The sequence below is a fragment of the Ambystoma mexicanum genome, chromosome 6p (genome assembly GCF_040938575.1).
Source record: "Ambystoma mexicanum isolate Mex_15411 chromosome 6p, UKY_AmexF1_1, whole genome shotgun sequence".
Lineage (NCBI taxonomy): Eukaryota > Metazoa > Chordata > Amphibia > Caudata > Ambystomatidae > Ambystoma > Ambystoma mexicanum.
In genome coordinates, this window is record NC_090935.1 from 170,197,073 (window position 1) to 170,222,295 (window position 25,223).

Sequence of the window (25,223 nt, forward strand, 5' to 3'; positions counted from 1 at the left end):
GCGAGGTCAGGCAGGCGCTTCCGGCTGACGCTCTGCTGGGCTCATACTGCTACTGCTAAATAAGGGATTAGCATACCTACAAGATGGTGTCCATTAGTAATGTTATGTGCTGCCACAAAAAAGCATGTAGTAAGTTAATACAAATAATACAATTTTCTTCTGCTATTCAGGAAAAACATATTTTGTGAGATAATCTTCATTATTATATCCAATACTGGAAATAAATAACTATGTAACCTACTCCATGGTACATGGCATGCAGTGTGCATGTGTGAACTTTATCCAACATGGCCACCAGCATGGAAGATATCAGAGCTGAAAGAGTTCTGAGATGGGCAGGAATGGGTGAGATTAGCTATAGGGATTAGCATGGCTAGGGGCAAGTAATGAGAGGGATTACTAACCATACACCACCTAATATGCTGGGGGCCTCATTATAAACTAGGCGGTCCGGAAATAAGGGAGCTGGTACCTTGCTACCGGTACCCTTATTTATTTACCGGCAAACTGTGAGTTTGCCGTAGGGCACGGAACTCCTTGCAGGTGACCTGCTGGGAGTTCAGGCCCCTACTGGCATGCTTTTCCCTGAAGCACCGGACCTGTTACTAACGGTACTGGGGCTTCTGGTCTCCCATTCCCATAAAGTCCTATGGGACTCCATGGAATGGGAAATAACTGTTCCACCGCCTATGATATCCCGGTTGAACCTGGATGACAGGCGGCTTAAATGGTGTTACGGGGTCGGTGGTAGCCCACCACCAACTAGTGGGTTTTACTGCTGACTTTGTAATGAGGCCCAATTTGTCCCTCCTCAAATGCCATTCTTGTGCACCCGTTGTCAGAAGCCCTCTTCACTTTGTACACTTGATTTAGTATTTGAATGCAATATTTTGTGCTATTAAAGGTGCTGCAAGCAACACCTAATAGCCCAAACTAAAAATGAAGACTGGACACGTGTGGCAGAAGGGACCTTCCCTTGAGCTATCTGGCATTTAATGGCCCTGATAGTGAGGTTGGCCCGTTTCATGACCTGCAATACCATGTCCAAATGGATCAAATGCTCTTCTCAGATGGAACTGAAGATGGCAAAGTCATCCAAGTAGGCCACACAGAAGACCTCCAGTCCACTGAGGACATGATTGATCAACCTTTGGAAGGTGGAAGGGACATTCTGCTGCCCTAACGGCATGACCCTAAACTGGTAGAGCCAAGTAGGGGTTTGGAAAGCCATGTTTTCCTTGACCTGGTCAGTCAGAGCTATTTGCCATTAGCCTGATATGATGTCAAAGTAGCTCACAAACTTGGCAACACTTATATTTTCCACAAGCTCATCAGCATGGGCAACTGGTGATCCTGAGTCTTGATGGCTACTTTGACTCCTCAGTAGAAACACATAACCTCTTTGGTACCTGCCTGGGAAAAGGCCTTGGGAACAAGGAACACTGGGCTGGACCATACATGATATGGCTTTTATAACGCACATATACACAGGTGTTTCAAGGCGCGATGCGGCAAGGGAGGGGAACAGAGGGAGAACAGAGACAATGATCGTACTAGGCCAGGTGACATTGAGATTGCACAAGTGCAGGGGAGGCGGAAGGGGAAAAGTGCCAGGGGAAAGGGGAGGGGGCAGTGCTGTACATGGGATCAAAACAATAACAAGAAGTGCGGCCAGCAGGTGGCAGGTGCAAGGGTAAGTGCAGACAGCAGTTGTCCAAAAGTGCAGTTAGGGGGTCTCTAGGGTTACAGATACAGACCCAAAGTACAAGGGTTGCCTGCAGGTAGTGCAGGTGTGCAACTGGATGGGCAAGGATCTCGTCCCGAAACCAGAGGGTAACCAGGTGACTAGTGTAGTATTCGACAGGAAATCAGCTGGGGAGAGGGAGAGGGAAAACAGAAGCAAAGAGAAACGTCTTGAGGTGTTCCGCAACTGGAGATGGTTCTCCTCAAGTTGCAGAGAGGCATGGAGACTGTTCCAGAGGGACGCCCTTAACTGAAGGAAGAGATCTACCACCAACTCGTTGCTTGGAGAAGCAACTGACCCTGGGGGAGTTGGAGGTGGAGGAGTGAAGAGCTTAAGTAGGAAGGTATTTACGAAGAGAGAGTTGAAGGTATTGAGGTCCCAAGCCCCAGCAGGCCTTGTGGACAATGCAGAGGGATTTAAACTTGATCCCCGCTGCAACTGGGAGCCAGTACAGAGATTTCAGTCCTGGAGAGATACGATTCCAGGGCTTGAGGCCAAGGGCAAGTCTCGCAGGCCTGTTTTGGATGAGTTGCAGAGGGCGGAGAGTAGAGGCAGGCAGATTTAGAAAGAGGCTGTTGCAGTAGCCCAGCCTAGAGAGAACCAGAGCTCTGGAGACAGTGAGCTTCTGGGGGAAGGAGAGGAAAGGAAAGGAAGAATACCTCTGAGGAGTACATCTTCGCTTGCAAGTGCAATATTATTGCGTTCGTCTCCTTGGGAAGGTTTTGTTTGTGTGCAGGTTGCAAGTGTGAATATCTGCTCTGCCTTCACAGAATGCTTAAACAGTTGTATAGTTTTGTACCACGAGATTACATTCTTAAAGGTGAACTTTGAAAGACTTTATTAGTGCCTTAGAGCGAGCTGGGCTACCAGATAGTAAGAAGGGAGAAAAAACAACCCTCCCCCATAAAAACCTACCTCAATGGCACCCAGAACAGGGCCCTGGGACACCCACACTTTCCTTTCTCATCTTTGCCATTCCATGGTGGACCAGACCAGTCCAGAAAAAGTGGTGGAGCTTATTCCACTACTTTTGACTCTCAATTTTTTTAACCCATTGTGTGTGTGGCAGCCAAGGCCAGATTGGCCAGGGAGAGAGAACCAATACCAGAAGATAGAGGGGAAATAGAAAGTGGCAATAGAAAGCAAGAATGTGTGGGTTACCTGGGTGAGATCGGAGGAGCAGGAAATATGCAAACAAGAGACCAGCAGGGGAAGATTGTGGCAGAATTTTCAGGAAAAGGTGAAGTATTGGTTAAGGAGTGGATATTTTACTGCTAGGTGAGTGTGTGTAATTGTATGGTAAGTACAGTCAGAACGTTTAGAGTAAGGAGTGAATTTGAGGTTGATGGTTCTGAGTGTAAATAGGGTGTTTGAGTAGTTGGAGCGGGGAGTAGTAGTAGGAGTGTGGAGGAGGAAGTTGGCATAGAGGCATGAGTAGTTAGGTGGATGAAGAAGTGTGGTGTGGAGGGGGAGTAGTAGAGTGGAGGATGCAGTAGTTGATTGGAGGAGGGAGTAGAGGAGTATGAGTGCCGAGAAGGGGCTGATGGTAAGTAGGAGGGAGGTGTTATATCAAAGGGTGATGATGAGACCTAGAGAATCTGAAAGACATTAGAGGGACAGAAGAGGGAGAGGGTAAAGGTGGGAGAAGGGGTGAAGGACTGTAGAGAGAGGAAAGAACAAGGGAAAGCAGGGAGTGAGCATCAAAGGAAACATCAAATATTACAATGTGTCTGAATGGCACAATTTCCCAGATCTCTTTAAACCACTAACAACTGGCTAGAATAGGGAAAGTTAGGAAGACTCTGAGGGAGATTATAGATATATGGTCAAGCGCCTTTAGGTTGTCAGAGAAAGAGAGAGACAGAGAGAGAGAGAGAGAGAGAGAGAGAGAGAGAGAATGAGAGAGAGAGAGAGAGAGAGAAAGAGAGAGAGAAAGAGAGAGAAAGGCCCATTGAATAATCAATAGAAACCCGTTAACCACCTCTGATCTGAGGGTTGGAGTGATTCTTCCATCTGTGACAACACTCAGCGCATGCCCAATTTACCCAACTGTGCTGATGTATTCATTTAAGAACAGATTAAGCTTGATGAGGCATCTTGCCGCAGACACAGTAAGTGTTAGCCTATGAGCAAACCGACATTAAGGTCAATAGCCAATAGTGCAGATCCCTCCTCCATTTTCACAAAAGTGTTCTTATCTGGCACCATTTACCCAGTTTGACATCCATTTGGCCATGCCAAATTCCAGTTTGTGGACTGTTGAGTGCATCATTTTTCCCCTAATTACCTTCTGCTTTTAAGTTACTTTTCTGTGGTTTCTGTTCTTGTTGAGTGACGGTTTGGTTCCATCTTGTTATAATATGGTTCTTGTCCCTGCAATATGTTTCTTGTCTCTTCTATAGGAGCAGGTTGCCACCTGGGGGCGACTGGATGAACAGTGATCTGCAGATTTAAACTTGTGTAAGTATCATGTATGGAATCTCACATGTGATGTGATTTCGTCCAAAAAATCAAATGGACGGTGCAGTTAATCTATTGTCTCCTTCTCTTGCATCTTGCAGTCTCTGCGAGAAGCATAGCTTGGGGTTTGCAGAAACTAGGTGCACTGCAGCAATACTGATCTAGTTCTAGATCTAGTTCCAAGGTTCCTAAGTGGCGTGCGATTGCTTCTGTGATCTCAGGGCACTCGCTGTATCCTCAGATACTTCAGGTCAGTAAGCGTAGTTTGTAGCAGTTTCAGCAATATTAAGCAATGGCCCAGACATGGTCCAGGGTGGGGTTTAAATAGCCCTAAGTCCACAGTTCTTACAGACTACAGCGTTACTTGCTTGTAGCCTCTGGCTTAGACGACTTAGATGGAGGCTTTTTTGCAGATCCGGACTTGCTCAAAAGCGGCAGCCATCTTGCAAGGGAACATTGAAAAGGCTGATGTTAAAGCAAATTAAACAGCAACATAATTTCAGGAAACACGAAGGAGCAGAAACAATTTAAAATGTCCAGAAATCCATTTCTAGCTAATAAAACATATTAAAACAATGAATAGCAGAACAATTTCACAGAAGTCGTGGAACAGGTTGGAAATCTATGATAGAATTTAAAACTGAATACATTTGTGAAGCAAATTTAGATGACATCGATGCAAGTCGACAGTTGTTGGAAAATGCTCTTAGAGTTAAACAAAAGTTGCATTAATATGACTCGGCATTTGCTCTTTTGTTTCTACCTGATGGTTAACCTATATCACAAAACCCTCTGCCGCCACCTCATCTTTTCTGCCAATTTCCCCACCCAAGCTACCAACTGGATAGCATCCTTTCTAGCAGATAGATCTTCTTGCGTCTACACTGGCAATTCTACCGCTGCCCTACTCCTGTCTCTTATGGAGTTCCACAAAGCTCATGCGACTCACCCACCCTCTATAACATCTATATTACACTCCTCTTTGAGTTCCATGACTCCCTGGACATTTCTTACACAAATTACACTGATGATACCCAGAACCTCTTCCCTCTCTCATGCACCTACTCTGAAAACAGTTCCACCCTTAACTCCATCTATGAAACTATGCAAGCCTGGAGGGCGACCCACAGCCTCTGCCTGAACGATTAAAAAGCAGAGCTTCTTATCGTAGGCACTCATACTTCCCTCGCCAGCCTGGATTCAGCCTAGCAATCCTTCCTCGTTGATGGCCACTCCACTCTTGTCTCATTAGACATTAGGTGTATACCTTGATTCTTCCCGCAACATGTAATGGCACATTAATGCCCTTGCATCCTCTGCTGCTTATTCTTCAAGATTCCTCAACACCTGCAAACCCTTCCTCTATACCAACAATAATCTTGCAATTGCACGCACCTTCATTGGTGCCAAATTGGATTACTGCAATGCCCTTGTTGTGGGCACTACTGAACATAACCGCAACAAACTACACATGATCCAAAATAATGCACTCCACACTGAGCTTGACCTCACCAAACTGGAACACATCAGAGCCCCTAGGAGGAAGGAACACTGGTCTCCTGTCTGGGACTGCATCAACTATAAGACCCTGGCTATTATTCATCAGTGACTCTACAATTCTGCACTGCCCAACCCTTCACAAAGACTCTCCCTCCCCATTCACTAAAGGTCCACTATCTTCTGCAACAGCCTGATGCTCTCTGTGCCCAGATTCAAATGAACAAAAGTAGGTGGCTCCAGCTTCACTGTCAAAGCCACCCAGCTCTTGAACTCCCTACCTCCTGCACTCAGATCAGAGCCAAGAACCATCTTAAAAGTCCTTCAGAATGAACTGTAAATCCTTGCTATTTAACTAAGTCACCTCATTTACCTCTACCATACTGTCTTATATATGTCCTACTGTCATGCACAGATTTGTCAATACTGTTCAAAAATGTAATCAGCACCCAGATGCCTGCAGGCTACAGTGCGCTTTGCAAATGAAAAATAAATAAATAGGTGTGTCCCATGAGAATGTCTGTCCAGCCAATACAAGTCTTATGAGAATTAGGAAACCTTGAAGCTTCTCTTACGTTATTGCAATGAAACTTATAAATGAAGTATCCTCATTTCCAATATATTGGTTAACAACCCAAACTTAGTGGATCTAGAGAGATTTTGAGCCCGTCCAATGGAAGTGCGGTCAACCTCTTTCATTTTAGGTCTGATCAGATTTGTAAAGATTACACATAACATAGGAAAGAATTGTTATGAGGGATAGAATCGTCCTCTTTTAACTTGAGCTGCACTCATAGCAATTGCTGCATAGAATAATAATTTATATGCGCTCTTGATTTTTTTTTTTATATGTTCTAGGTTGTTGAATTCTGTACTTTTCATCATGTTGTATGTGATGTCTATTTGTGAAAGGTTTTTTATGAACTATATCACATTAACAAACAAATCTTAAGCTTTCAAATTCAGAGCTCTCTTGAAAGTATAGCCTGGCCTCAGCTCAAGTTACCACAATAGGCAAAGGAGGTATATATCTTAATTGGGGGTGTTTTACCTCTATGATTGGGTTCACTTTTCATTTGTAGACGTGTGAGGCATGAGTAGGCCCTTCTTCCTCTACTCATCCTCAGGGTTGGATTGGCCCCTCGGCCTTTCGGCCTGTGGCCAGGCCGAAATCGTCCCTGGGGAGTTGGGGCCGGTTTCTGGCCATGCCTGGGCCGGTTTGGAGAAAAAAAAATGAATTTTCTTTTTCTTTTTTTTTCAATTATTATTTTTTTTCAAAAAGCCTTTCATCCTTCTTAGGTCGATAAATGAGTACCAACACAGGTTCGGTGATATTGTATGCACAAAAGGGCTTAAGCGTAAGTCCTATACAATAACATATCATTTGGCCTTGGACGTCTGCTTGGCTTCACAGTAATCTAGTGTACTTAGGAACAATGCTATTTGATGCCACTTCCTGTTTTGTCAAGGGGTGAAAGGTCGTGTTTCATCGCTTCCCGGGAAATCACTTCCGGTGATGTCAGAGGTCAAGGACTTTTTTTGAGGCGAGGGGTGGGCCACTTTTTTTGGGTGGCCGGGCCTATTTCTTGTCCCAGTCCGACCCTGCTCATCCTTGTACTCCTTTAGGGCAGAAGTCAATTCATTCCACTGTCCTCCACAGTGGATTGCTTCTCCACTATTGCATTACACTTTGACATGTGTCTAAAGACCTGGGAACATGGTGTCATGCTGCTGCCTGGCACAATGGTCATCATTCCCATCCAGTGTCGCCCTCTGGTCATCATTCCCTTCCTTTGACAACATTAGCAGTGTGCATGCTTCATGAATTCCTGCTTGCCATCAGTGCATTTGGTCGAGGCACATCCCATTTTTGTTTAGGTCCTCCACTGTTCAACATTGAATATGCACAGCGCCTTTTCCTTTCAATGGTGTCTGATCAATCCGAGGTGGGATTCCTCTAACTGCATTAACCCTTTTAGTGCTCTTATTGAGGAGTCTTAACTCACGAGGAGCCAGGGGCATCTCTTGAGTTAATTTGATCTATTATAGCTGCCCTTGAAACCCTGTGCTAGAATCCCAACTAAGTTGATATTGCACTCGCTGCACTTGCAGCAGGGTTTCTTTATGTTTTGCTTTTAGAGGTGTCATCACAGACTATTTTTCCATGTGGCACTAAGGCAGACACAGTCTAGTCATATCGACGCGATCGGTCTACCTAATATTACTTAGCTTTTGTGAATTCACCCATTGATAATACTTTTTTTAAATAGTGAATTGACATGTCCACCAAATTATGAGGGCCTAAAGGAAAGGGGGCAGGAGGAAATGTGGAGTAGCACATTTCACCTCATTGTTAGCCTTTGTTAGCTGAAAAAGCAACACACCTAATGACTACTCCCCAGCTGATGAAATTGTGTGAACTTTGACACATAGCCCAATTTTCAACTACAATAGATCCTTTATTTAATATAACATAATAGACTGTGCCAAACGCTTAAACAAAATATTAAGGGGCCGATTCATGGAACAAACGTGCGCCGAAAATCTCCGCGCAAGCAGGTGCAAGCGGAAAAAAACAGGCGCATGCGCACGCGTGCGATTCATGGAAGTCCCTGCGCGTGTTTACCACGGGATGTGCGTCAAACCCGTGCATGGCGCACACGTCACTGCAACATCCCAAAGACGTGCGCGATGCGCACAGTGAAAGCGCACAACCTCTGCGCATACACTAGAAAGTGGGCGGAACACGGGGCGTAACGTGCGGAATGGGGAACAACTCGCGAAAACAAGGGCGTAACTGGGGATGTACTGCAGGGAAGCAGACGGAACGCCCACACGTATTCATGGAACCGAATAGGGCAAAGCCACGCACAGCAAAAGACACGCACAAGCCGATACACGTCCGCCACACGAAGGCAGGCGGTAGCGTCCCTGCGCATTACAAAAGTGGCAACATACAGCAATTGTGCGAGCGGGGCACGTGTATTTCAGGGGTTCGCGTGAAGTTTCTCACGCGATCGGGCCTGGGGGAGCGGGCTACGTGTATTTCAGGGGTTCGCGTGAACTTTTTCACGCGATCGGGCCTGGGGGAGCGGGCTACGTGTATTACAGGGGTTCGCGTGAACTTTTTACCGCGATCGGGCCTGGGGGAGCGGGATACGTGTATTTCAGGGGTTCGCGTGAAGTTTCTCACGCGATCGGGCCTGGGGGAGCGGGCTACGTGTATTTCAGGGGTTCGCGTGAAGTTTCTCACGCGATCGAGCCTGGCGGAGCGTGCTACGTGTATTTCAGGGGTTCGCGTGAAGTTTCTCACGCGATCGGGCCTGGGGGAGCGGGCTACGTGTATTTCAGGGGTTCGCGTGAAGTTTCTCACGCGATCGGGCCTGGGGGAGCGGGCTGCGTGTATTTCAGGGGTTCGCGTGAAGTTACACACGCAATTCCATCAGGGTACGTGTATTACAGGTGTGCGCGATATCAACAGGGTACGTGTATTACAGGGGTGCGCGGGGAGCAGCACACTTGAATTGCACGTGTGGGTCCTCCCAGGTGTTCCCTCTACACCCTCCACGGCCCCTGCAGGTGGCTCACACCACAGGGGCCTACCCAGCACATGTCATGCAGGCACCCCACCCACCATGCCCATGCCCACCAGCCAACCCACATGTCAACTTGGACTACTCCCCCCCAACGCATGTCCCCCTGCACCCCCAGCCACCAGGGGCAGCCTCCACCAGGCCCCTACCCATGTCTCACACCACCCCCACCCCCCAGTCACCAGGGGCACCTGCCAGCAGGCCCCCACCCATGTCCAACTCATGTTTCCCCCCCCCCCAGCACTGTGGGGCACCTGCCAGAAGGCCCCCACCCATGTCCAACTCATGTCTCCCACCACCCCCACCCCCCAGCCACCAGGGGCAGCATCCACCAGGCCCCCACTCATGTCCCCTATCACCCCCACCCCCCAGCCACCATGGGCAGCCTCCACCAGGTCCTCACAATCCCCAACACACATGCACGTCAGCGTGTAATACGAGTAAAGGGCCATGCGCGTAAGCGCGCGTGGAAACTGCACGTCCGCGTGTAATACGAGGAAAGGGCCTATGCGCGTAAGTGACGTGACGCGCGCGTGCGTTTCCCTCAGCACGGGTTAAAGGTGAGCGGGCCCAGCAGTTCGCTGTACGTGCCTTTCGTGGAGACCGACGTGTGTTGCTGCTTCCTGTTGTTTCGCGCGCCATCACAACTTCACAGCTCTCAAGGACGTATCTCTTCTTTTGGCGGGGGTATTGGCTACGCGTGTTTTTCTGCATCGCGCTAGTCAGACGGTGAGTCACACACGCTCTTTTTCCCACTGCGGGTGCCCCTGTGTATCGCACCCATTTTTGATGTCATAGTAGCCTGCGTGTCCCACGCGTACGCGTTATTCGTGTTACTGGGTGCCACCGCGTACTGCGGGAGGTTCAATCCACGCACGTAGGCTGCAGGGTTGCGTGCACGGTTTTACTGCAGTTTTGGGGTGCCTGAGCGTTGCGTGACCCGTCACCACATCACTGGGGTCACATACAGCCTTGCAGGTGCAGGGGGGCTGTTAACATCTTGCTTCCCACCCCCTTCACCCCAATTGCCCAGGTCAATTGTGGTGTACACCTCCCATTGGCACCACTCCATCTGTGCCAGCACTACTACATCTGTGCCATGGTTGGGAGGCCACCAAAGGTGAGGGGCGCCTCAGCTGGGCGTACTCCTCGTGGCGGGCGTGGTCGGGGACGTGGCCGTGGTGACCAGGGAGTAGGGGGACTCCAGGGTGTCCAGGGCAGCCACAGAGGGGGAAGAGGCAGGGGTTCGCCACTTGAGCACAATGTTGTGCCATGTGTCGGTGCAGCCATGCCACCACCCCCTGTGGTTCCGGGGGATGCAGCTCCTGCATCTGGCACTGGCACCCATATGACCCGGCAGTCCATATGACCCGCTACCACCACCCTTGGGCCACGGGCCCAAGGGTGGTGGTAGCTGCAGGTGCAGCTGTGGACACCGCCACCCAGGCTCAGGGTCTGCCAGCGCAGGCTGCGTTGGCACTTGAAGAGCCCTTGGTAGATCTCCAACAGGCCAGGGGGGAAACCATAGGGGCACGCTGGGCTGCTCAGAACAAGACACGTGTCCCTGGGGTAGTCATGTCATCTGCTGCCCCGAACAGCCGGGTGTTGGCAAGTGCAGGGGCAGATGCACCCAACAGCACCCCGGTTGTGAGTCTGCCAACCAGGACCGTTGCGGCCAACCACCCTGCCACAGCTGATGTTGCTGCGCAGGGTCCATCAGTGGGCACCCAGCTGCCACTGACACAAGTCAGGCCTCTGGTCATCCCTCCACCTGCCACTCCCTTGGCTCAATCCACCGAACCCACTGGCCATGCTGGTCAGGGCGGCATTAGCCAGCCAGGGTCTGCACCACAGTCCAAGAGGAGGAAGGTTGCACCTGCAGCACAGGCTGGGACCCCACACACAGCCACGACCTCCTGCACGTCGAGGAAGAAGCCTTTCTGTAAGCAGGAACTGGACTTCCTCGTGGACTACGTGCAGGGCCACAGCCGTGACATGCTAGTGGGTGCCAATAGTCAGACCACGGCTGCCCAACGTGACACCCACTGGAAGCATGTTGCGGAACATGTCAGTTCATTCGGCCATGAGGTGCGCAGGAGTGCAAAAAGCGTTGGAATGACATCAAGCGCAGCACTAAGGCCAAGCGTGCCTCAAATTACAACTTGACTCTGGTGACTGGCGGTGGGCCTGCACCAGAGGAGGAAGAACTCACTCCGCATGAGGCTCTCGTTGCGGAGTTCATACCACCTGAATTGGTCGAAGGAGTGGGAGAGAAGCTGGACTTTGATGCCCAGTCCAGTGAGTGTTGATGCGTGTTTGTTGAGGACGTGTGTGGTTCACTTGTGGGATGTGTTGTGCATGATTGCTGATACATGTGACGTGTACATGGTTCTGATGTGTAAGTAATGCAATGCTACCGTCATGCATGTCTCCTCTGCCTGCATGCGGGACTCCAGGTAGGCATGCTCCCTTGCCCCTCCTCCGCCACTCTGCACCCCAGTTCCACCTTTGCACTGGTCTGCTCCAATCTTGCCAATGTGTAGTTTCTTGTCCATGTGTCCTGTGTAGATGCTAACTTCCAGCGTAGAATCTGCCAGACATATGCCATGTCGTACAGCCTTAGTACTCGATGCAGGGTATCTCACTTGTACTGTGCATGGGTCAGATGTCCCGCAGGGACATGAGTGCCCATTCATGCTCCATGTGCATTGCACGCATGCCCCTATGTGTCCTTGACTGGATGATCACTGTAATATCAGTCCTTGGTTACATACATTGCCTGCCATCTCATCAGCCTTCCCATGTCAACTGTGCCTCAGTCCTGCGTTGCACACATGTTTAGGCTCTGACAATCCGTGTGGCTCACAGGCCTCAGCCTGTTCAATGGCCAATGACTCTGTCCAACTCTTGTTGTGTCTTCTTCACACGTGGGCCGCCTCCGGAGTTCCCATCATGTGTCCTGCCCACTGTCCCAGCATCATTTGCAGTGTTGTCATTTGAATCACATGAAGCTGTTGATGCCAGTCAACACTGCCTGTCAATACACAGGTGTATGGTCAGCCTTTTGATACCATGATAGGCATCCCTGCTTTGGTACTGGGGTGGAGGGGTGCTTGGCTTCTGGACATGGTACACATTGAATGCACAATGCACGTGATGTCTGATTTTGACATTGCACTGCCTTCACATTTCCTGGCACACACCATGTAGTGCTTGTACATGTAGGTAGTGAGTGGCATACACATTTTCTGCACTGCATAGACCCACTTCCATGGAAACTGCCACCTTTCAACAGGTCTGATCACAGAAGCTATTCAAAGTAGACCCAGCATGCATGCCAGGTCATATGTTGTGTGTCAAATGTCTGCCTGATGCCTTTGCTGTCGGTGTGTGTGTGTGTCGTGTGCTTCTGACATGTGTATTGACCTTTTCCCCTCTATTTTTCAGGTGATGACGCAATGGAGGCAGAGGATGGTGTTGTCATGCCAGACACAGTGGGGGTCGTGGGGTGATAGGCCATGAAACCCCCCAAGTGCTGCAGTCCATCTTGTCTCTGGCTGCCTATGAGTCCAGCCTTGATGACGACTCTGACGTCCATGTTGAGTTGGAGGACCATCAAGTCCATGTGTCAGGGGTGAGTGATTCTGATGTGGACACTCCTCTGTCTGCGACACCTGCACTGAGGGATCAGACAGTCTTGGTTCCTCCGCCCATGGTGGATCGGGACGCAGGGTCACCCTCCACACCAGTCACTGATGTGCCTGGGACATCACGTCGACGGGGGCATGTAGTCGTGCAGCCGCAGGCGATGCCAACACAGCGAGGACCCCCGGTCCTTGGGTCCCGCAGGGGTCAAGCCCAGCAACGCGGTAGCCGCGCGCAACCGCTGTATACTGAGTGGGAGCAAGACCTGACTGCCAATTCCGAACGGCAGGGGGCAGCAATGGAGATCATCGCTGAGAGCATGGAGCGTGTGGCCCGATCTGTGCTCCCCCCTGCTAGGCAGGTGCTTCTCCAGCAGCAGGCGGCACGGTCCACGGCCAGCTCGCTCAGGCTGGGCATGGCGGCCTCAGACAGGGCACGCCAGGCTGAAATGTCGTCTCTGCGTCAAGCAATTGCTGCTCACGCAGAGACGCACATTGATGCCTTGAGGGAGGAGTATGCTTCCCTCAGATCCACTCTGGGTGTCCTTATGATGTCCCAGAGGCAGCGGGCAGAGGAGAGGTTTGCACAGCTTGAGTGTACCATCTCGGCTGAGCTACAGGCTTGCCGGGAGGTGCAGCGGTTGTCCAGCCAGGCCTTGCAGGAGGAACTCCGTGTTACACGTGCTACCTTGCAAGAGGAAGCACGTGTATCACGGGAGGTTCTGCATGCAGACCTACGTCACATCGCCACACAGAACCAGGCTCACCCGTCCGGCAGACTTGCTGCCGACGAGGGGCAAGCTGCGGCTAGGCGTGGCCAGGCTACTGTGCCACGTCCTCCTTTCCAGGATGAGCCAGACTCGGACGACCATCTATCTCCCACATAGGTCGTGCTGTGCAGGCGTTGAGCCCATGGAGGTTTTTTTTTTGGCTCAGCATCATCGCATGTGGATGTTGAGCAGCACCCTGTACCTCCCCCCTCCTGGGTGCCTCCCCTCCCCCCCGGGTCGTATGTGGCCATTTTTGATTTTTCTTCTAGTTTAGTTAGTTAAGTTTCTGTTTGATAGTTAGTTTAAATAGGTAATGTAGGTTTTCCATAGTTAGTGTAATTAGTTAATAGTTGATTTAGTTTAAAATTGCTAGTCTATTGTGCTTTCATGTGACGGTGCGGTGCTTTGTGGCTTTTGAAGGCATCCACTGTCTGTTCCAGCTGGGCCCTTCATGGTTGTCTTGTGTATGTGTTTGCTGCTTGGGTTCCTTGACTCACATATGCCACTCCTGCCTCCCTTATCCATGGGCTCGCAAGGATGGTTCGGTGTTACAGCATTTTACACAAGGGCATTGGACTGTCATATCTGTGGCATGTCTGGTGCTGTGTAACTTGTGTTGACACCCCTAGTGGGGATGATTTAGGTGTCATTGTCCACTGTTCAGCTTTTGCTAGATGGGGTGTATCATGATCAATGTGGACATTGATTGCTATGCATTGTGTAGTATGTTTAATTTCTTTCCTGTACATGTGCTTGTTGCAATTCATGCTGTAGATAGTGTTCCACACTTTGTAGGTGAAAGACGGACTGATGGTGTGATTTGTGATGTGACTCTCTGACATGGTCAAGTAATGAGATGCCTGATGAGACACACACAGATGACTTTGAAGCATTAATCATGTGTTACATGCCCTTTCTGCAGGGGGATGAGCCTCCAGAGCACCTTTGCCAGCAGACATGTCCCATTGGACGACGGAATTCTGGACCCGTTTGTTGGTGCCCACATGCACATGTGTGCAGAAGCAGAGGCACAGTGATTGCAGACCCACATCCTAGTACTGCTGACATGTTCCAAGGAACTCCAGGCAAGGTGAGCATCACAGGGGGGCCACGACACAGCAAAGCTTGCACCAGGCGAGTTGCACATGCAGGCTTAGTCACAGCACAGAGGGTGAGCTTAGACGAATATTGGTGTTGAAGCACACAATGCAGCTCAGATGTGTTTGTGGACTGATGGCTGCTGATAGTAGGGTTGTCTGGGACACATGCAGGGGCAGTGGCACATACCCTCCGGTACACCAAGGTCCATTGAGCCACTTGTATCAACCATGTAGCCTTCCGAGACATGGAAAGGGGCAGCTCACAGGGACATGCAGCAAGGGACATACTCGGGTGCAGTGCATGTCTTTTCCACGTACTTCATGATAAATGCACTGCCAACTTTGTTTCGGTCATGGTGGTACACAACTTGCTCTGTAGTCATGGCTTGCAATATGGGTCTGTCTGCTTACCCAGGGAACATTGCATGTTGTGTGAATTGTGACACATTGGTGTTCCATTTGCCACGCACCCAGCGGCGGCTGCCTTACTGCATTGACTGTGTATGACCCGTCACAGGGGTGATGTTATATATGGGTACGAAGCATCAACCACAGATTGTCTGTTTGTGGAGTAGTCTGTTGCTATGGGGCATGTTTGGTGTTGTGTTTTTGTGCAATTGGCACGTACAGGTTGTTCACTGTGTCTCTCTTTGCAGCATTGCAGTGCTCCTGTAACCGGACCTGAGAGTGCGCAGGCAGGAGGCCAGCACTCAAAACCAGAGCTAAGTGTCTTGTTGTTTTTCTTACAAACTGCTCTGCATAGGCTTGCTGGGGAGTGTACTGATGCATGGATGTATGTGTGGTTCAATTTGGTATGTTATATTCTCCCTAATCACCCGTGATCCTATGCAATTTTGAAACCTGTACCCTCTACCCGGTGTTCCTGCTTCCCGTGCCTATCCAAGCAACGTTCCTTGACCCTCTTTCCCCACTGGGGTTGCGGATGCCTGTGTAAGCCCCGAACTTGCAGGCGCCAAAACCCTAGAGGGGGTGGTTGGTTCGTACCACTCCTGAGCCTGGACTACAGAAGGCCATGACAATGATGTCCAAGTCTGTTTGGATTGTGTATGTGTTCATGCAGGTTGTACATTTTCCTGCATTCCCTAGTTTCATGTGTCATTCCACCTCCCCTCTCCTGCCGCTCATTCCAGTCATCCAGTGTGTCAACACCTGTCCCGACTGCATATCCCTGAACCTCCTTCCCCACCAGGGTCTCAGGGGCCTGTGTGAGTTTGACCCTGCAGGCACCCGGGACATGGTGGGGGTGGTTGTTTCGTGGCACTCCCGCGCCTGTACAGGGGACCTCTGATAGTACACATCCATTCGTGGTGCATCATCCTATGTCATGTACCACACATGTCTCACATCCTGTCGTGACATTGTTTTGCTGTGCTACCTTGGTTGTTGCATCATTGTGGTAGTATTTGGCCTTTGTGAGGTACTGCTACGTCAAGTCATCTACTGGAGGGTGTTTGGGTTCATTTTTATGCCTTGGATTTTGTGTTTCGGAAATGAGTGTGTATTCTGAGGGTTCAGGCATCTTTTTACACACAAGGTGGGAGATGGTGACGAAGGGTAAAGGTGATCCTGTGGCCAGGTGGAATTGAGGTTTGGGGGCTCCATGACCCAGGTGCAGTTGTTCAGTGGGTCATGGTCATTTGTGAGGGAGGGGGGGGTTGTTGTTGATTGTTGTTTTGCCCTGCAGTGTGATGGGAACTCTGACATAGTAATGGTGGTATCCCATGTACATGTTGTGTTCTGCTGATCAATGCCTGTTCATGTGTTGTGTTTTCCTTTCAGGTGCGAGGGGATAGTTGTGGTTTGACATGCTGGGGTGTACACATGGTGGATGTTCACATGTGATGTGTAGAGAACACTGATGGTCACTTGAGTGCACATGCATATGTGGAGTGCATGTCCTTGCAGAACCACACACTTGCACTCTGATGCACTACATGTACTCCCACCCTTGCATATACACATGTACACTGTTTGCCTTATGGTGCCCACTGTGTCCCGGCAGCACATGTTCTGTGACCGATCATGGATCCAGTACATGCCTGATTTGATGTTTGACGTGGTCTGTCACTTAGATGTGATGCTCAGGGTGTGCATCACACACAATGGCTGTTCACTGTGCTGTACGCTGAGCAGTGTGATGCAGGAGTAGGACACTGCACACATGAGCTGCAGTGTTGATTTTGAAATGCATGATGTGCATGTAGACAGGCATTCATTGTGATGTTACGTCTACGACTGTTGTAATGCATTTTGAAATGACTTATTTTGGGTGGGAGGTTGTTGGTCTGTCATTTCATCTGATTCCGGGTCAGGCAGCAGTGTCCGATGCCACTGTGCATTTAGGACATGGCAATGTGTACCTTATCGTTACTGCATTGGTGTATGGGTATTGCGTGCCATGACATGTTGATGTTTGGGAGGGTTTGTGTGACATGACAGTGATGGCCATGGCCTGGTTTGCAGGTGTGTGTGATGCACACCTTGCATGTCCGTGTCATCCGCTTCTCAGAGCAACTAGCTGGGGGTAGATTTCTCTCCGCAGCAGGGCCCTCCCCCTGGAACAGACTTCCGGCCTGACTTGAACTTGAGGGGAATCATCTCCAGTTCTGGAAGCACCTCATGTCCTTCCTCTTTGCTTCTGCTTACTGTCTGCCTCTCCCTTGCAGAATTCTCCACTGGAACTGCACAGGAGCTGCAACTGGGCCACTCTCACCGACCTTGGTCCCTGGCCCAGCCACTCTCCACTTGCACTGCCTCCCTGGCAACCCCTGCACTGCAGTACTGTCTCTCTATCCCTACAGCCCTCCCTTCACTGCACTCACCTTTGTAGTTGCCACCAGGTGACCTATGTATTATTTTTTCGGGCTAGTTCCCCTGTACTGGACTCCCCCCCACCCTTCCCCTTGCACTTTTCCCATTCCCCCTACCCCTGCACTTGCACGATCCCAATGACACCTGGCCTAGTAGTACCGTTCTCTGTGTTCCCTTGTTCCCCCCTCCCTGCCTCATTGCGCCTTGGAATACTTGTGTATGGCCCATATCATGTCATATGTCATATGTGTGCCTTTTGGTCACACAGGATAGCTTGTGTTTAAGCAGCTAGGGATGCAGACGATGTGGCAACTATCTCAGGGTGGTAAGGTTGTGACAGTTGACTGTCTCTTTGTCATCATCGATTGTCACCTGGTATGTGCCAGGCCTGTGTGCACTCCGCAGGGGTGGGAGTTTAGGTGAAAAATGTGACCACAAGCTGAGTCCGGGCTTCCTCGCCACGTGCCCTGTCCCCTCCCATGGGCAGCGCCTGTGGTTGGGGATGTGGGGGCACCACCATGTCCACCGGGACGCCCTGCCGTGTTGCAACATTGTGCAGGACACATGCTGCCACAATGATCCTGCACACTACTGGTGGTGCATAGAGTAGTTGCCCACCAGAGCGGTCAAGGGAGCGGAAACGTGACTTGAGCACTCCGAATGTGCGCTCCACTATGCCCCTGGTTGCAATATGGGCGGCGTTGTATCTTACCTGGGGTGGTGTGGTGGGGTTCTGGATTGGCGTCATCATGTGGTTGCTCAGAGGGTAGGCACTGTCCCCTGGGGAGATGATAATAGTTGAGATAATTAGGGTTTGGATATTTGTCTGTGTGTGACTTGCATGCATGTGCAAGGGCATTTGTACTGACCTAGGAGCCATGTGTCGCCATGCTGCCCAGCTTCCAGGGCCCGGCTCAGGGCGGACATTCTGTATATGAAACTGTCATAGGTGGAGCCAGGGTAGTTTGCATAGACAGAGGTGATGATTCCCTTTGCATCACATACCACCTGTACATTGATGGAATGCCAGTGCTTGCGGTTTCGGTAGATGTGCTCAATGGCCCTAGGTGGACGTAGGGCCACATGGGTGCAATCTATGGCACCGAGCACTTTGGGGAAGTGTGCCACCCTGAAAAAATCCAGGACAACGGCCTGCCTTTCTGCGGGTGTTCTGGGCATGTATATGTGCCTGCGGACTGAGGGGCGCGCTGTCATGATTGCCAGTACCTGGTATAGGCAGCGTGACTGCGTGGCCTGTGAGACCCCCCCCACTATGGCAGTGGTCCGCTGAAATGACCCAGTGGCCAAAAAATGCAGGACATTGAGCACCTTCTCCAAGGGGCTCAATGCTTGGGAGCAAAGGGTGGGGGATGTGAGGTCATCTTCCCACTCCCTGACCAGGTCTAGGATGATATGGGGTGGAAACCTATACCTGCCATAGACCTGGTCGTCAGGCATCCCAAAAAGGCTTGTCCGTGTTGCGAAAATGCGTGCCCTGGCTATTCTCCTCCTCCTGCGGTGTCCCACGATCAGTGCAGCGACAAATGGGGCATTCATCGTAGCTGTATATACGCGTTTGTTGTTTGCGCGCACTTTTATGCTGTGCGCGGGGACGCTTCCGCCTGCCTTTGTGTGGCAGACGCGTTGACGCCTGTGCACGTCTTTTTCCGTGCGCGTGTTTCCCGTGTTCGGATACGGTCCGAGTGTCATCGCGTGTGATCGGAGGAGAGTGTGCGTACACGCAAGTGGCCTGGGTACGTGTGTTCCGGGGTGCCGGGAACTTTCACACGCGATTGGTGGAAATCCACGTGTGTTCTGTCATCACGTGCAATGAGGGAAACACCTGCGCGCGTCACTTACGCGCATAGGCCCTTTCCTCGTATTACACGCGGACGTGCAGTTTCCACGCGTGCTTACGCGCATGGCCCTTTCCTCGTATTACATGCGGACGTGCATGTGGTTTGGGGATTGTGAGGACCTGGTGGAGGCTGCCCATGGTGGCTGGGGGGTGGGGGTGATAGGGGACATGAGTGGGGGCCTGGTGGGGGCTGACCATGGTGGCTGGGGGGTGGGGGTGGTGGGAGACATGGGTGGGGGCCTGGTGGAGGCTGCCCCTGCACTGCTGGGGGGTCGGGGTGGTGTGAGGCATGGGTGTGGGCCTGGTGGATGCTGCCCCTGGTGGCTGGGGGGTGGGGGTGCTGGGAGACATGAGTTGGACATGGGTGGGGGCCTGCTGGCAGGTGCCCCACAGTGCTGGGGGGTGGGGGTGGTGGGGAACATGAGTTGGACATGGGTGGGGGCCTGCTGGCTCGTGCCCCACAGTGCTGGGGGGTGGGGGTGGTGGGGAACATGAGTTGGACATGGGTGGGGGCCTGCTGGCAGGTGCCCCACAGTGCTGGGGGGGGTACATGAGTTGGACATGGGTGGGGGCCTGCTGGCAGGTGCCCCTGGTGACTGGGGGGTGGGGGTGCTGGGAGACATGGGTGGGGGCCTGGTGGAGGCTGCCCCTGGTGACTGGGGGGGTGGGGGTGCTGGGAGACATGGGTGGGGGCCTGGTGGAGGCTGCCCCTGGTGACTGGGGGGGTGGGGGTGCTGGGAGACATGGGTGGGGGCCTGCTGGCAGGTGCCCCACAATGCTGGGGGTGGGGGTGCAAGGGGACATGAGTTGGTGATCATTGGTGCAAGGAGACATGTGCCTTTGCTGGGGGGCATGCCCATGTTGGGTGGGCTGCCTGCGGGACATGACCAGGGATGCAGGGTAGTCCCCTGTGGTGTGGGCTGCCTGCAGGGGCCGTGGAGGGTGTACAGGGAACACCTGGGAGGACCCACACTGTCAAATCACATGTAGGACTCCCCGGCACCCCTGAAATACACGTACCCTGCTGAAATCGCGTGTAAAACTTCCCACGCACCCCTGAAATACACGTACCCTGCTGAAATCGCGTGTAAAACTTCCCACGCACCCCTGAAATACACGTACCCTGCTGAAATCGCGTGTAAAACTTCCCGCGCACCCCTGAAATACACGTGCCCAGGCTATTAGCGTGTGGAACTTCCCGCGCACCCCTGGAATACACGCGCCCAGGCTATTCGCGTGTGGAACTTCCCGCGCACCCCTGAAATACACGCGCCCAGGCTATTCGCGTGTGAAACTTCCCGCGAACCCCTGAAATACACGCGCCCAGGACATTCGCGTGTGGAACTTCCCGCGCACCCCTGAAATACACGCGCCCAGGCTTTTCGCGTGTGGAACTTCCCGCGCACCCCTGGAATACACGCGCCCAGGCTATTCACGTGTGGAACTTCCCACGCACCCCTGGAATACACGCGCCCAGGCTATTCGCGTGTGGAACTTCCCGCGCACCACTGAAATACACACGCCCAGGCTATTCGCGTGTGAAACTTCCCGCGAACCCCTGAAATACACGCGCCCAGGCTATTCGCGTGTGGAACTTCCCGCGCACCCCTGAAATACACGCGCCCAGGCTATTCGCGTGTGGAACTTCCCGCGCACCCCTGGAATACACGCGCCCAGGCTATTCGCGTGTGAAACTTCCCGCGAACCCCTGAAATACACGTAGCCCGCTCCCCCAGGCCCGATCGCGTGAAAAAGTTCACGCGAACCCCTGAAATACACGTAGCCCTCCCCCAGGCCCGAATGCGTGAAAAAGTTCACGCGAACCCCTGAAATACACGTAGCCCGCTCCCACAGGCCTGATCGCGTGAAAAAGTTCACGCGAACCCCTGAAATACACGTAGCCCGCTCCCCCAGGCCCGATCGCGTGAAAAAGTTCACGCGAACCCCTGAAATACACGTAGCCCGCTCCCCCAGGCCAGATCGCGTGAAAAAGTTCACGCGAACCCCTGAAATACACCTAGCCCGCTCCCCCAGGCCCGATCGTGTGAAAAAGTTCACGCGAACCCCTGAAATACACGTAGCCCGCTCCCCCAGGCCCGATCGCGTGAATAAGTTCACGCGAACCCCTGAAATACACGTAGCACGCTCCCCCAGGCCCGATCGCGTGAGGAACTTCATGTGAACCCCTGAAATACACGTAGCCCGCTTGCCGTGCTGGTACAGGGTTAGCGCAGCCCTTTGCGCTGGATTGGGGATTTTGATGGCTTTTCCCTGCGCGGAAGGCGTTCTTGGGGGCGTAACTGGCGCTGCTGGAAGGTCGCTGCGCCACTGTGCGCCACGGCTGGTTTTGGTGGCTGGAATCCATGAATACGCTGTGCGCGGAAATGGGTTTTGGAGCACGCGGCTGGTGCAGGGATTCGCACGCGCACACTGTGCGACAGCCGCGTGCACCACTTGTGCGCTGAATTCTATGAATTACCCCCTAAGTCTCATACAAAACAAGCATTTGCTAAGCAAATAGTTTGGAGTTTCCTGGTAGTCTTTGCATTTAGCATTTATCGGCACAAAGGTGCAAGGAGGAGAGTGCAAAGTATCAAAGGATGGTGTGATAAGGGGTGCGGTTGTGCAAGAGAATGAGAAGGAAAGAAAATATAGCAAGTGCAGAAACAATTGAGAGAGGGTGCCATTGATGATGAGCAAGAGAAAATATCAAGGATGCGCGTGAGAGGATAAGAAATAAAGTTACAGTGTGGGAGGAAAGATGGGGGGATAGAAAGTGTGGTTGGGTTGGTTGTAGAGAGAGCTGGGTGGGTGGGTAAGGGTAGAGAGTGGAGGTATGGTGAGTGGGTGGCATGAGAGAGTGGAGGTAGGGTGGGCGGGTTTTGGTAGAGGGAATAGTGGTAGGGGTGAGTTTGGGTATAGATAGTGGAGCTCGGGTGGGCAACGGTAGAGAGAGTGAAGGTAGGGTGGGCAGGGGTTGAGAGAAAAGGAGGTAAGGTGGGTGAGTTAGAGAGACTGGGAGTAGGGTGAGTGGGGGAGGTGAGAGTGGGTGTAGGGTGGTTGTGAATAGAGAGAGGGGGAAAGGTGAGTGCATGCATGAAGAGAGCGAGAGGGTAGGGTGGGTGGTTGAGGTCGAGAGGTGGACGGGTGGGTGGGGTAGAGCAGGTGGAGGTAGGGTGGGTTGGGGTAGAGAGAGTGGAGGTAGGGTGACTGTGTAGGGGTAGAGAGAGTGGATGAAGTGTAGGTGGAAGTGGGTAGAGAGAGTGAAAGTATGATGGGTGGGTGGGTGTATGGGTGTAGAGAGAGCCGAGGTAGGATAAGTGGTCGAGCGTTGAGAGAGTGGAGGTAGAGTAGGTGGGCTATGGTAGTGAGAGTAGGGGTAGGGTGGGAGGCAGGAGAGAGAGTGGATGTAGGATGTGTGGGTGGGGGTGGAGATAGTGGAGCTAGGGTGGATGCATGTGGGTATAGAGGGTGGTAGTAGGGTGTGTGGGTTTGTGAAGAGAGAATGAATGTTTGGTGGGGTAGAGAGGGAGGGCAGGGTGTGTAGGGGTAGAGAGGGTGGGGGTAGAGAGAGTGGATATAGGGTGGGTGAGGTTAGAAAGAGTAGAGGGAAGGTGGGTGGGTGTGATTAGAGAGAGAGGAAGTAGGGTGGATGCATGGGGATATAGATAGTGGATGTCGGGTTTGTGTGTGTTGGGTACAGAGAGTGGAGGTAGGGTGCGTGGAGTTAGAGAGGGAGCAGGCAGGGTGGGTGGGGGTAGAGAGGGTGGGGGTAGGGTGGGTGGGCGTAGAGATAGTGGAGGTAGGGTGGGTGAGTTAGAGAGAGTTGAAGTAGGGTGGGTGGGGTAGAGAGAGTGGTTGTAGGGTGGGTGTGGGTAGAGAGAGAGAGAGAGGGGGTAAGATGGGTGCGTGCATGATGAGAGTGGGAAAGTAGGGTGGGTGGGTGAGGGAGAGAGAGTGGAGGTAGGGTGGCTGTGTAGAGGTAGAGAGAGTGGAGGTAATGTAGGTGGGAGAGGGTAGAGAGAGCGAAGGTTGGGTGGGTGTAGAGAGAGCAGAGGTATGATAGGTGGGTGAGGGTCGAGAAAGTAGAGGTAGTGTAGATGGGTGGGGTTACAGAGATTTGGAAATGGATAGGGTTGAGAGAGTGGGGGTAGGTGGTGGTAGATAGACAGGCAGGATGTGTAGGGGCAGAGAGGGTGGGGTTAGAGAGAGTGGATAAAGGGTGGGTGGGTCTTGCTAGAAAGAGAAGAGGTAATGTGTATGGGTTTGGGTGGAGTGAGTGCAGGTAGGGTGGGTGGGATTAGAGAGAGAGCGAGCAGGATGGGTTGGGGTAGAGAGGTTGCAGATAGGATAGATGGGTAGGGTCAGAGAGAGTGGCTTAGGGTGAATGGGTAGGGGTACAGATAGTGGTAGTAGGTTGGGTGGACAGGTGGGGGTACAGGCAGTGTGGGTAGGATTGGTGGTGGCGGTAAAGTGAGATTGGGGTAGTGTATGTGGGTGGAGTTGGAGAGAGTGGTGGTAGGGTGTGTGAAGTTAGAGAGAGTGGGTGTAGGGTGTGTGGGTGGGGGAAGTGAGAGTGGGGGCTGGGTTGGTAGTAGGTGCAGAGAGAATAGGAGTAGGGTGGGTGAGTGGGGGTGGAGAGACTGGGTATAAGGTGGGTGGGAGTAGAGAGAAGGGGTAGGGTACGTGGATGCATGAAGAGAGTTAGGAGGTAGGGTGGATGGGTGAGAGAGAGAGGTGCTAGTGTGGGTGGGGTGTTAGGACAAGTTTGAATGCAGTACCATCTGGGAACACTACAAACAACTGTGACTACAAACCTTTGGTATAAGATTGTAAAACACAGTTTTGGTAGCGTGTTGAGCAGCCAGGCTTATCTCAAGAGGGGAAATGTGAGCTGTAGTGGAGTTACACAAAGATTTACAGTTACAGGTATTCAAATAAACTCTTAAACTCAAGTTTTCTTGCATAAACAATTATTAATTGATTTATCAGTCAGTTATAAAGCCTTCTTTAGAAGGGATCAACATATTAGTAACATACAAATACACTTCAATACTGAGTTTCTGAATCAGACAAGACCCTTTTGCGATGGCCCACAGACACAACCTACACCCACAGGTGACTTCAGTAACAAGAGTGCTGGGGATATTAATATCTTACTGTTGGCATTCAGAACACTCTTGGTAAAAGGCAAAGCTATTAGAACACAAAAAACTACAAATAATCATAAGCAGGGCAAATACTTTTAGATAGCACTTAGAAAAGTCATTCAATTCAAATAGGCTAAACCAAAGCCAATGGGCAAAAATCTTTGTATAGGATGCAACACTTCAGGTAAGTAAATGAAAAAAACATCTTTGCACAATTTCTTAGGAGTCTTTGATAAAAAGAAGAATGAAATGAAGGGCCACAACCTGATTAGACTTGTGAGTTGCAGAAGTTACAAGCACTTCACAGTAAAAGGTAAGTACTCTTAGACATGTTTTACAGTACCTTGATAAAGAGGAAATGATCCAGCTAATCACTTCTGTTCCTGTGCAGCTCTGCAGATCTCACAGTTTCTGGGCCTCAGCCATGGGGTCAAGAGGGAGGACGTCGGGGGACTCCTGCACTGCACTGGCACTGGCAACCGGCAAACTTTACTTTCAGTGGCTATTTCATGGTTCAGCTCCTTGCGGTACATCAAATAGCAATATGTGTGGTTCCTGACTGTCAAGGTGGACTC